The sequence below is a fragment of the Urocampus carinirostris genome, chromosome 15, assembly GCF_059441175.1.
Source record: "Urocampus carinirostris isolate Australia breed hairy pipefish chromosome 15, RoL_Ucar_1.0, whole genome shotgun sequence".
In the NCBI taxonomy this organism is placed as follows: Eukaryota; Metazoa; Chordata; class Actinopteri; order Syngnathiformes; family Syngnathidae; genus Urocampus; species Urocampus carinirostris.
Window position 1 is genome coordinate 22,192,643 of NC_142363.1, and position 11,173 is coordinate 22,203,815.

The following is an 11,173-nucleotide window of genomic DNA, read 5'->3' on the forward strand; positions in this document are numbered from 1 at the left end:
TTTGTGATATTTTTTCATATTTAACATGCAAGGATTCGAATACACATTAAACAAGGAGCTCAGGTGTTAGTAGGATAAGGCACACCAGAATCACATAGAATTAAAACTACAGTAAGGGCCAGTGTTGTAAAAAATTATGTTTGCATTAATTGATCAGTTTGGAATATGTCACTATTTATATTAAATGCAACGGGAAGTGAACTCGTATAGTGTAGGATCCTATCCAACTAGACCAGGGGTCGGCAACCTATGCGAGCGCACGGCAAAATAACAATGTTTATTTTTTAAAGATGCGTATTTTTCCCTGAAATTGAGACATTTTCAGTTGCACGCTGTGTTATTTAGAGGCTTTACGGTAGCGCCCCTCCCCCTCTGCTTCGTGTGTGACTGCGCGGCGCCAAGGAGAGATCTGTGTTTTAACCCAGCCACAGAAAAACCGGCACGCGATAAATAAACGAATCATAACCGCTCCTTCAGCGAAAAAAATCTCGTTCTTTCCAGCCAGCGTGGACAGATGACAGGGGCTTTGTGCAAAAAAATGACCGGGCTGTTTTTGCATTATGCCTCGAGACCGTTTGTCATCGCACATCAAGTGTTATACTTCATTACGGAACGAAATATGAACATGAATTCAAGGATGAGTCTGACATGGCAGAGACATTAAAACGTGCTGTGTCCAGGAACGGCAAACATAGACCCTGAAGACCTTTGTCACTGCTAAAAACACCACCACTGAAGCAAGCTATCACATTGCTCACTGCATAGCAAAGCACAGAAAACCATATACTGATGGCGAATATTTTAAAGAAGCGTGTGTGTGCCTTCTGCTTTGCTGATGTTTTTTCAAGTTTTGATATTTTCTGCAATAAGATTTCATTGATGATGGTATGGTAGCTGTCCATATTACTTGTTTTTTGATTGTAGTTTATAGTTGATGAAGAATTGTTGATTATGGTTACTTATTGTGGTAAAAAAATTAAGTAATAAATGGCTACGGGCCTTTCCACATGATTTTCATAATTCATTTCTTAGTTAATTGATAAAAAAATAATAGTGGAAGATAAATTGGTCAGTTATACGATTTAAATGTATATCCATGTTGTACAATTGATAGATAGATAGATAGATAGATAGATAGATAGATAGATAGATAGATAGATAGATAGATAGATAGATAGATAGATAGATAGATAGATAGATAGATAGATAGATAGATAGATAGATAGATAGATAGATAGATAGATAGATAGATAGATAGATAGATAGATAGATAGATAGATAGATAGATAGATAGATAGATAGATACTTTGTTCATCCCCGAAGGGAAATTCACATTTCCAGCAGCATCCCTGAGCTGAGAACAATCGAGAACAATCGAAAATAACACGGGAGCTGCTGGAGTGGCTGCCATTCGTGACGGCGCCGGAAGAAAAGATTCAATTTGAATCATGTACAAACAAACAAACAATTGAATCATGTACAAACAAACAAACAAACAAAATATTCATGTTTCAATAAGTGGAGTGTTAATAAAATGGGGGGAAAATAATTGACTGGTTTAAAATTATAGCTCTGTTGGATATAAAAGAAATGTTGTGCGAGTCATTAATCTTGATGTGGCACACTGATTTACAAGGAAATTTGAAAGTGGCACTCCACACCAAAAAGGTTCTTGACCTCGGCACTAAACCCTTTGGGATACAGATAACGCATGAAAAGGCATTAGGTTTGATCTCATAATGACACTATTTTAATCAGTGCTAAATAGTTGATGTTATTATTGGGCGAGGCCACAAGAATACTGTTATGGTCCAGAAAAGGTTGGGCATCACTGAAATACAGTGTCGTATCACCGACTTGCAAAGTCTTGAAGAATGGCACTAGTTTCTGAACTGAATAAAGAGTAAGGCATTTTAGGATGTAATTGGGTCGTTCTGAACTGAACAAGAAGAAAGGCATTGTTGGAAGTAATTAAATCATCCTGAAAGATATAAATAAACGCATGGCCGTCAACATGAGGCCCTTCCACTAAATGTCATGTGTGGAAATTCTACGTCAGCGAACTTCTACCAGACAGTCGAATCCCTCACCACAAGGCTCCCCTTGGGAGGATGAAGCAGGCATCAAAAAGCGCAAACTCAGCATAAGCATAATCCAACATGGCATCAAGCCCACTAAATACAAAATCTAACATCTGGCTAGCATGTTGAATTTAATAAAAATGACTTCAAATGCTTTTGCATACATTGTTTTTCTTTTCCGAGTGGAGGTGAGTGAATGTCCAGAATACACAGTATGAGTTGTCACTTACAATGCTTCGTTTGAGCTGAGAAAAAGTGGAAAAAAATTATACCGATTTTAATAACTTTCTGTTTTATCATTTCTCTAGAATATCTGGTACCCTGACTAAAAATGGTGTGATGATGAGATAAGACCTAATGCTGTTTCGTGTGTCGATTGTATCCTTGTGCATTGGTTCGCAATCGGTCTGACTTTAGGGACCACTATCCAAACGTAAATACAAGCCACGACCCAACTCAAGAAAAAAAAATACATTTTTCAAAATTAATGAATATAAAATTGTTCTGTATGAAATAGAGATAGGGCAGCACGGCGGCGCAGTGGTTAGCACTTGTGCGGCACAGATCATGTCTTGGGAACCTCCTGCGTGGGATAAAATCCAGCGCCAGACTTCCTGTGTGGAGCTTGTATGTTCTCCCTGTGCTTGCGTGGTTTTCCTCCGGGCACTCCGGTTTCCTCCCACGTTCCAAAAACATGCATTTCAGGTGAATTGGCCGGTCCAAATTGTCCCTAGGTGTGAATGAGCGAATGAGTTGTCTGTCCCTGTGTGCCCTGCGATTGGCTGGCAACCAGTTCAGGGTGTCCCCTGCCCACTGCCTGATGATTGCTGGGATGGGCTCCAGCACCCCCGCGACCCTACAGAGGACAAGTGGTACGGCTAATGAGATGAGATGAGATGAGATGAAATAGAGATAGTAGAACATATTCACAGTCACAGAAAAAAATGGGCCAGAAAACAAATCAGGCACAATCTACTGTTAAGTAGTTCAATTGACCCTTATCTATTTTTCTCTTTTCTTAGCATTTTTTTGCTAGAGAAAAAGCCCACGACCCACTAAAAACAGGTCCTTGACCCACTTTTGGCACAGACCCACCAGTTGAGAAACACTAGTCTGGTGGATAGGTTCAGGCACTCTCCTCGCTCTCATCCGGGTTTGATTCCTGTTGTATCCATTCATCTATTTTCTTTGCCGCTTATCCCCACTAGGGTCATGAGGGTTTTGGATCCCATCTCAGCTATCTTCTAACAGAGGACACCCAGAACCGGTTGCCTGCCAGTTGCAGGGCACACAGACAGGCAAGCAATCCATACGTTCATTCATACCTAGGGACAATTTTGTTTTTGGAATGTCGGCGGAAACCGGATCGCCCGGAGAAAAACCACGCAGGCATGGGGAGAACATGCTAACTCTGCACGGGGAGGCTGGAGTAGCTGGAACTGAACCCTGGACTTCTGCATTGTGGGACTGTGTGCTAATCACCTAGCCGCCGTGCTGTTGCATCCAATGTTATGCGATTGTCAACAACCTCATCTCATCAGCTGCACCGCTTATCCTCAGTAGTCGGAGCCCATCCCAGCAATCATCGGGCAGTGGGCAGGGGACACCCTGAACTGGTTGCCAGCCAATCGCAGGGCACACAGGGACAGACAACTCGCTCGCTCATTCACACCTAGGGACAATTTGGACCGGCCAATCCCCCTGAAATGCATGTCTTTGGAATGTGGGAGGAAACCCATGCAAGCACGGGGAGAACATACAAACTCCGCACAGGAAGTCCGGTAGCTGGATTTGAACCCACACAGGAGGTTCTCAAGACCTTAGAACTGTGCCGCACACGCGCTAACCACTGCTCCGCCGTGCTGCCCTTGTAGACAACAATTCATGTCTAAATCAGCCTGGTGGTTAGGATTCGGTGTTCTTATCATTGCTTTCCGGTTCAATCGCCGTCACCATCATCGTTCCGCAATTGTGATCAGTGATAAATTGCATGGACTGATTCATAATTGCAGAAATATGGTTATGAATGGCCAATTTGGGGTTTCTGGTGCGCCTCATAGTCCGGAAAATACGGTAATATATAGTAGATAATGCCTCACAATCCCTGTTACGCCAGAATGCAATTCCTTCTTTTCAATGGCTGGATGAATCAATATGCTTCAATGCCAGTCATCCATTGGCAGTGTATATCAAAAGCCTCATTGATTGGCTGGACAGATTGTGGCATAGAGATCAAACGTGCTGTAAAGAAGTGCTAAACCGCCGCTCATTAAACACGGCAGGTGGGCCCATCTGTTGGAACTGCCAGCTCATTTCCTTTTTGGCCTTAGCATAAGGACTGTTGGTGCTATTGGGAAGGAGGGACAGCGTATCAGGTCACTGCAGCTACAGACAAAGCAAGAGAAAGTCAGTCATGGCATTTAAGCAAGATTTTCCAAAACTCTTGAGGGTGTGTGTGTGTTCAAAATACAGGACTATCAACAATGTGTCAGTGTCTGCGTCTGCCCAATTGTCACTCTATCTCCGTTAGTGTGTAAATGCAGAGATGAGTAATCATTATAGCCAACTGCTTAATCTGGTTTTAGGTCACCAGTTTATTTGAACAGAAAAAATAAACTATTGTTCCCTATGCAGATTATTTTGCTCATTTTAAGCTATTCTTTATTTTACTGCCTTTCCAACCTTTTTTTCCCCAGTAAAATAGTAAAGTAGGATTTAAAATGAGGTAAAAAACTGACTCAAATAATTCAGTCTTGTTTTCCTAAATATTTCCTAAACATTTCTAAATGTCAAGTACTAGAACAGGAAACAGGGAGCAGAACCCACTCGCGTAACGTTACTCACAGTTTATTGGGGAGAAGAGAAATGAAATGAAATGATCTGCATTTATATAGCGCTTTTCAAGTCAATGACTTCCCAAAGCGCTTTACAATGTGCTCCACATTTCCCAATAGCGGCCTTGTATTGCAGCCATATAAGACGCTAACCTGCTTATTGGGGGTATTAGGGGTTCAGTGTCTTACCCAAGGACACTTCAACATGTAGCACGGACGAGCCGGGATTCGAACTGGGATCCCTTGATCCCAAGACGAGCGCTCTACCTCCTGAGCTACTCAAGAGGAATGAGTGCACACTCGATTTGGGGATCGTTGGTCGCGGAAATAGATTGATCGGATCGAGGAAGTGGTCAAAATCAAACAGATCGGGGCGAGAACAAAACAGGAGCAAAAAACACAGGCAAAACGGGGTTTCACTGGGCTTGGCAAAGCAAGAGCAAAAAACAAGCAATCTGTCAACGCGTTTCAGCTGGTGTCCATGGGCGGGACCAATTGGGCGCCGTGGCAACAGTGACAGAACCTGGCGCCGCCATACCATTAATACCATTAATGTCACGTCCAGAACAAAGGGTAGACCCAATCGCGTCACGTTTCTCACAAGTTTATTGAGATAGAGAGAGGATGGGCAGCACCTGCGATCCGGTGCTCGCTAGATGCAGGAAGCAAGTCGCTCGTGATCCGAATACGGAAGTGGATCTTCCGTAGCGGTAGATGGCGGTGTCAGGGGCGGAAAAACAGGTTGATTGCCGGGACAGGAGAGCAGAAACGTGGTCGGGGACAGAAACGGGTTGTAAGCCAGGAAGGGAGAGCAGACGTGGTCGTAGCCGGAGACAAACGGGAGCAAAAACGAGACAGGCGGGAGTTGGGGTTAAAAAAAAAATAAAGGCTTGCCTGGCAAAAGGGGACAGACAGGACTGGGTTCAAATAGTGACAGGGAGCCAATCAGAACCTGCGGGGGTTGGCGGCAAATGAGCGGGCACAGGTGATTCACATTGGTAATCATGACAGTGATTTTATTTTCTTTAGAATAATTGGATCGAATGACATTTTGGATTGTGATTCTGCAGCCCCTCGGTAAAAAAGTCTCTATTTACCGCTAACGCTCCACCAACTTCTCAGGAATTTGCACCTTCTTGTATAACTTTGCAAATATCTTCTCTCCGGCAGCCCCGTAATTCCAATCCCCAACCCTGGAATTATGTTTGTAGCCGACGCAAACAAACTGAATCGAGCCGTTTCCCATTTCCAATAAGACATCCAGTCCTATTCTAAACATGAGGCCTTTCCGTAACTCTTCGTTTCCCCCAATCGACATGCTGTTTATAAGGATTGGGGCCCAGCCTGAAAGGCCGTAGAACAATTGTAAGTCAGCTTTTGCAAAACACGGTCACCAAGAAAAATGGTTTCCTATTCTCGTCGGAATTGCAGAGGTTCTAGATGTGTGTTTATTCCGTGGAAAAGGGCCTGATTGTTTGCTTAGTCTCATGGTAAATAAATCCAGTGCTCAATGTGCCATGTTTACAACCATTTATTGATGTTAAAGAATGAAAAAATATAGACTTTTTTAATTCTATTGTATCCATTGAGTGTGTCGGGTATTAGGGTTATCGGGGTTGTTGGGTAGGGATAAAGGAGAGGATCTTATTGCCTCAGTGTACGCTGAATGTTTTTATACTTTGTGTGGCAATTTATTTACAAATAAAATGTATTTTGATTTTTGAACAAGGTGAAAAACTGTCATGAACCAGAACAGACTCTCAGATCCAATAGCGTTAGTTTCAAAAGAGTTTTTATTTGATAGAGTTGTTGGAGCTGGCTTGGGACGTCGGCGCTTGTCGGTCATCAGCCTCTTCGGGCGGATTGGCAGCGCCGTGACGTGCAGAGGGAATGTACAGCTTAGCGGGTAAGTCGATGGCCGGGGCGGGAGAGTAGGTCGCAAAACGTGGAACGGAAACAGGTCAAAAACGGAAGGCAGGCATGAATCAGGCAAGAGGAGTCGTGGGTACCTTGTAGTCTGGAGTAACACTCAGGGATACAAAGAGTACACTCGGACGTCCATCTCTGGACGCAGACCGCTTAAGTGGAGAACGTCAGCCAATCAGGAAGTGCGCTCCAGCGCGCCAAACGATTGCCCCAGGTGACTTCACTCAGGCAATCACGACAAAAAACAACATACTCTTCAAGATTAAGACTGAATTTTTCTAACAGCACCTGTGTAATCCATGTGAAAAAATATTAATAAGTCATTCTCACCCACGTAGAACCTGAAAATTGGGTGGAATACATCCTGCAAGTGTGATAACAAGCCAGCCAGTGGTGAGAACCAGTGATGTGCAATGAGGTTCATGCCTCTGATGAGGCACAGTCATATTTGCAAGTACGTGAACCTATTTCTTGTTCATCATTAGATTTGCAGAACAAGAAAGCAATGTATAAAATGTAGCATAGAAACAAAAACGTTTTATTATCTTACCAAAACTTATAACTGAAATACCTTTTAGATATGCTCCTTTTAGATATGTAATCGTACATTATGAAAAAGGAAGTTAATGTTAGCTTACTAATACCATCACTAATTCCATTGTGTGCCAAATACGAATCATTGGTCTCACTATCGCTTTATGCCATGAGGCAAGAGAATTGTATGCCTCACTCTGCAGATGCTCAGCACAGTAATACGTTACATACTGCTGCTTTTGAAAATAAAACGTAGTGATAGATAAGTAATGCTCAGTTAAGAAAAAAAAATATTGGATAACTTAGTAATATAATCACAAATTCCTTAGTCTCAGTTTCGCCCTCTGCCATGAGGCAAGAGAATTGCCTGCCTCACTCCACATCTGTAGATGCTCAGCCAAGTAATATGTAACATTCTAATTCTATAATAATATTAATAACATAATATAAAATGTGTCAAGTTAATGAGAAATACCTGAATATATATAACCATTAATGATATATTAACAGTTGGTTGGTTGTAGAGGTAAAATCTTGGGCCCAAGTCTGGACCAGTCCTGAATGGGCTTAAGATGTCAATCATTATGTCGGGTTGACCAGGCATCTCTCTTGTGTTTTTTTTTGCATGCACTTACTTTTACTCCAGTAATTATTTAAATGAAGAAAATGCTCACCAAACTACCAAATCACCTTATCCGAAGACGTTTTCATCCTCAGTGTTGCAGTAATTGATGCGCCGCTTCCTCCTTCCACCTCCCTTGTGTCAGATGTCATTTCTGCTTCTTGCCAATAGATTACAGGCCTTACAAACTCTCTTTCTGCTTTCGAGACAAATATTTAACTATTTCCAGCTTGTAATCTGAAAAAAAAAAAAAAAAAATTCGGTGCCAATTGGTTTTGCTTTCACTTTCACTTTGGCGCTGTGCTTGCAGTGCACACTTAACTTGAGGGACCAAGTAAAACCCAGCATGCTGCTGCGTGGTTCAGCCGAAACGCACAGTTCGGCGCTAAAGTATACACAGCAGAAGTAAACTTCCTCTTTACTTTGGCGGTGAAAAAAAGCTTTGGGTTAATTTCGGGCTCAGTTGTCAAATAGTTAATCTGTCGGGTTTGGGCCAGTTCGGGTTTATATACCTGTAACTAGGGTCGGTCAAGCTGAAAATATTTGGGCTTGATCTTACCTCTATTTGGTTGGTTGGATCCCTTAACCACTGGGGTCATAGGGGCACCATTTAATGTGGTGTGTCTTGTGCAAGTGCAGCCTGGTGTTGCCCATTCCTCTCAAGGCCAATATATTTTATTGAACATGCTGAGGATTCATACTTAAATTATATAAAAATGACTTTAAAACCAATTAGTGCTCGGTCAGTAGACCTATAACTAAACATCTTTCCATTTATTAGGGACAGGCAAATAAATAATACAACAAAATTAGGTAAACATTTATTAATTCCTGTACACCAGGAACAGCAGTAGTAGAACAGTAAATAAAACCAATGTCATGTGGATTTTTTGAACTACATTCAGTGGTCATATTCAAAGTACTGGTATGTAACTAAAGAACTTAACGATTCTCAACAGTTCAACAACTGAAATTGATCGTTTTTAACGTTTTAGCAACTTCAATGACGCCTCAAGCCTGTAAAGTAGTCCAAAAAAAGTCCCTGACAGTGGTCATCTGCATAACGCTAATCCTCTTGTAGAGTGAAATATACAAGAATGAAATTTGCAATGCATGTTATCAAAAGCGTATGGGCTTGAATGTTATTTGAATCTTACTGAGGCGAGTCAGACTCCGTTTTGTTGAACCGTCCGACGTGCTTTATCTATAAATGTTCATGCATCACAGATGTACTGCCATGATAAGCAAGGTCTGCTTTGCAAAGTTTGCATGTAGTCCTTTATTGGCCGTATCGAGGCTAAAATGCTGCCAAACTTTCGAAACAAAGATGCTATTGTGCATGAGCTATTCTCAGCAGAGATTACAATCATATAAGATGCCTCACTCTGTCGAAAAGACGTGTCTGGTGACAATAGTGGACTATTTCTATTATCGATTTTGTTTCAACATGGTCGACTAATCGTTGCAGCCCTGCATGTCCCCGGTGGGAACCTCCAAAATTTCAATGTATGAATTACTCAGTCCTCTTACTCAGTCTGCCTTGGCTCCAACAGTCCATTGTCTGATCCCTGAATCGCCGTCTGCAAGCAGTAACTCAAACGTAGCGGGAGTCTGCAATGATGTCATGGCCGTTTGAGCGCCACGCTCCTTGATGGCCAGGGAACGCTGGCAAAATCCTGTTCCCTCACTCTCCGGACACGTTTGGCCTGTTGCCGGAGTGATAAAGCACACAATGCCCTGTGCCCAGCGTGAGTTGAGAAAAAAAAATATGTACAGTAAATGGCATTTGAATTTGCCCCTAAAGCATTTTATACTGTTTTGTCTTGAATTTGCTTTTCCTCGTTCGGAACAATCGCGCACACTTGAAAAGGGATGAAAGTGTTCCTCAAGTGGAGGGAGGGAATGTTTTTTCAGTAAACATCGTGTCAGTCCACGTTCCAATTGATACAAATTGCTTTTCAATTGCTGACATTGTTTTTGATGGATATAATAATGTGCGATAATTAATTTTTCTATACCAACAATCAACTATAGATGTGGCTTTTTTCAACACAATTATTTTTTCCCCATAATTGCTGTTTGTATGGGTTATTGCCATTTAAATGGACTCTAATACAGTGGAACCTCGGTTCTCGACCAGAATCCGTTCCAGAACCCTGTTCGAAAACCGATTTGTTCGATCACTGAAATCATTTTTCCCATTAAAAATAATGAAAATCGTTTTAATCCATTCCAACACCCTGAATGTTTACCTTGAATGTTTAACGTAAAGCTAACCCAGGCTAATTGTACGTTAATGTTATTGTAATCTTCCGTACGAAAGATTATGTTAACATGAACGTGTAAAAATAAAAAAAAAGGATAAAGAAAAGAATTATGAATAGGATTTATTACCTTTGTAGTGGTCAGCAGAAGGCGCAGGTGGACGGTGGGGAGAGGAAAATCATCATATGTTTTTCAACCTCTTACAAAACTTGCGGCCGTTGCTTGCTTATAGCACTCACTCAATTCAAATCTTAGGCCAGGCCGGCCCAAAATTCGGATCAGGTCTGGACTCGGCTTTAATAAATTACCTCTAGGCTGAAAGTGGCGGACTAAACCTTTTCCCGCTTGCGAAAGACTTGCTCACTTTTGAAGTTGTCCGACCTTTTGCTATTAAATCAACACAACAGTATTATTTCCTGGATGGATCAGCTCTAACTACTCTTGGCATAATTGCTTTGTTCGATTACTGCTTCCTAGCTATTCATAATTTGTGACGTTTCTCAACACCAGTTAGCAGGCGTTCAGACGCCAACTCGGAATCTGATTGGCTAAACCAACAGCTTTTTTTGCAGACTGATATCATGCCTCGGGGCATTCAGGATTTTTTGTGAAAGGCTCCAGGTAGATTTCTGAGCCTATCAACAACTAATGGCTGAAATGTGTTTGGTGATTGGTTAAATGCCTAAATATTAAGGCACACATCTAAAAATACATCTGAGGGACAATTTGGAATTATTTTCATAAGTATTGATAGAAAAAATATAATCAACATCAAATAATTTAGTTATCATTTAGGTCAGGAGAGAAGGCCTCACGGCCCAACACTTTTTGACTGCAATGCTAGCCAATATTGAAACAAATGTGATAATATAATTAAGTATTTCTGAATTTATTGATTGATTATTGTGAAA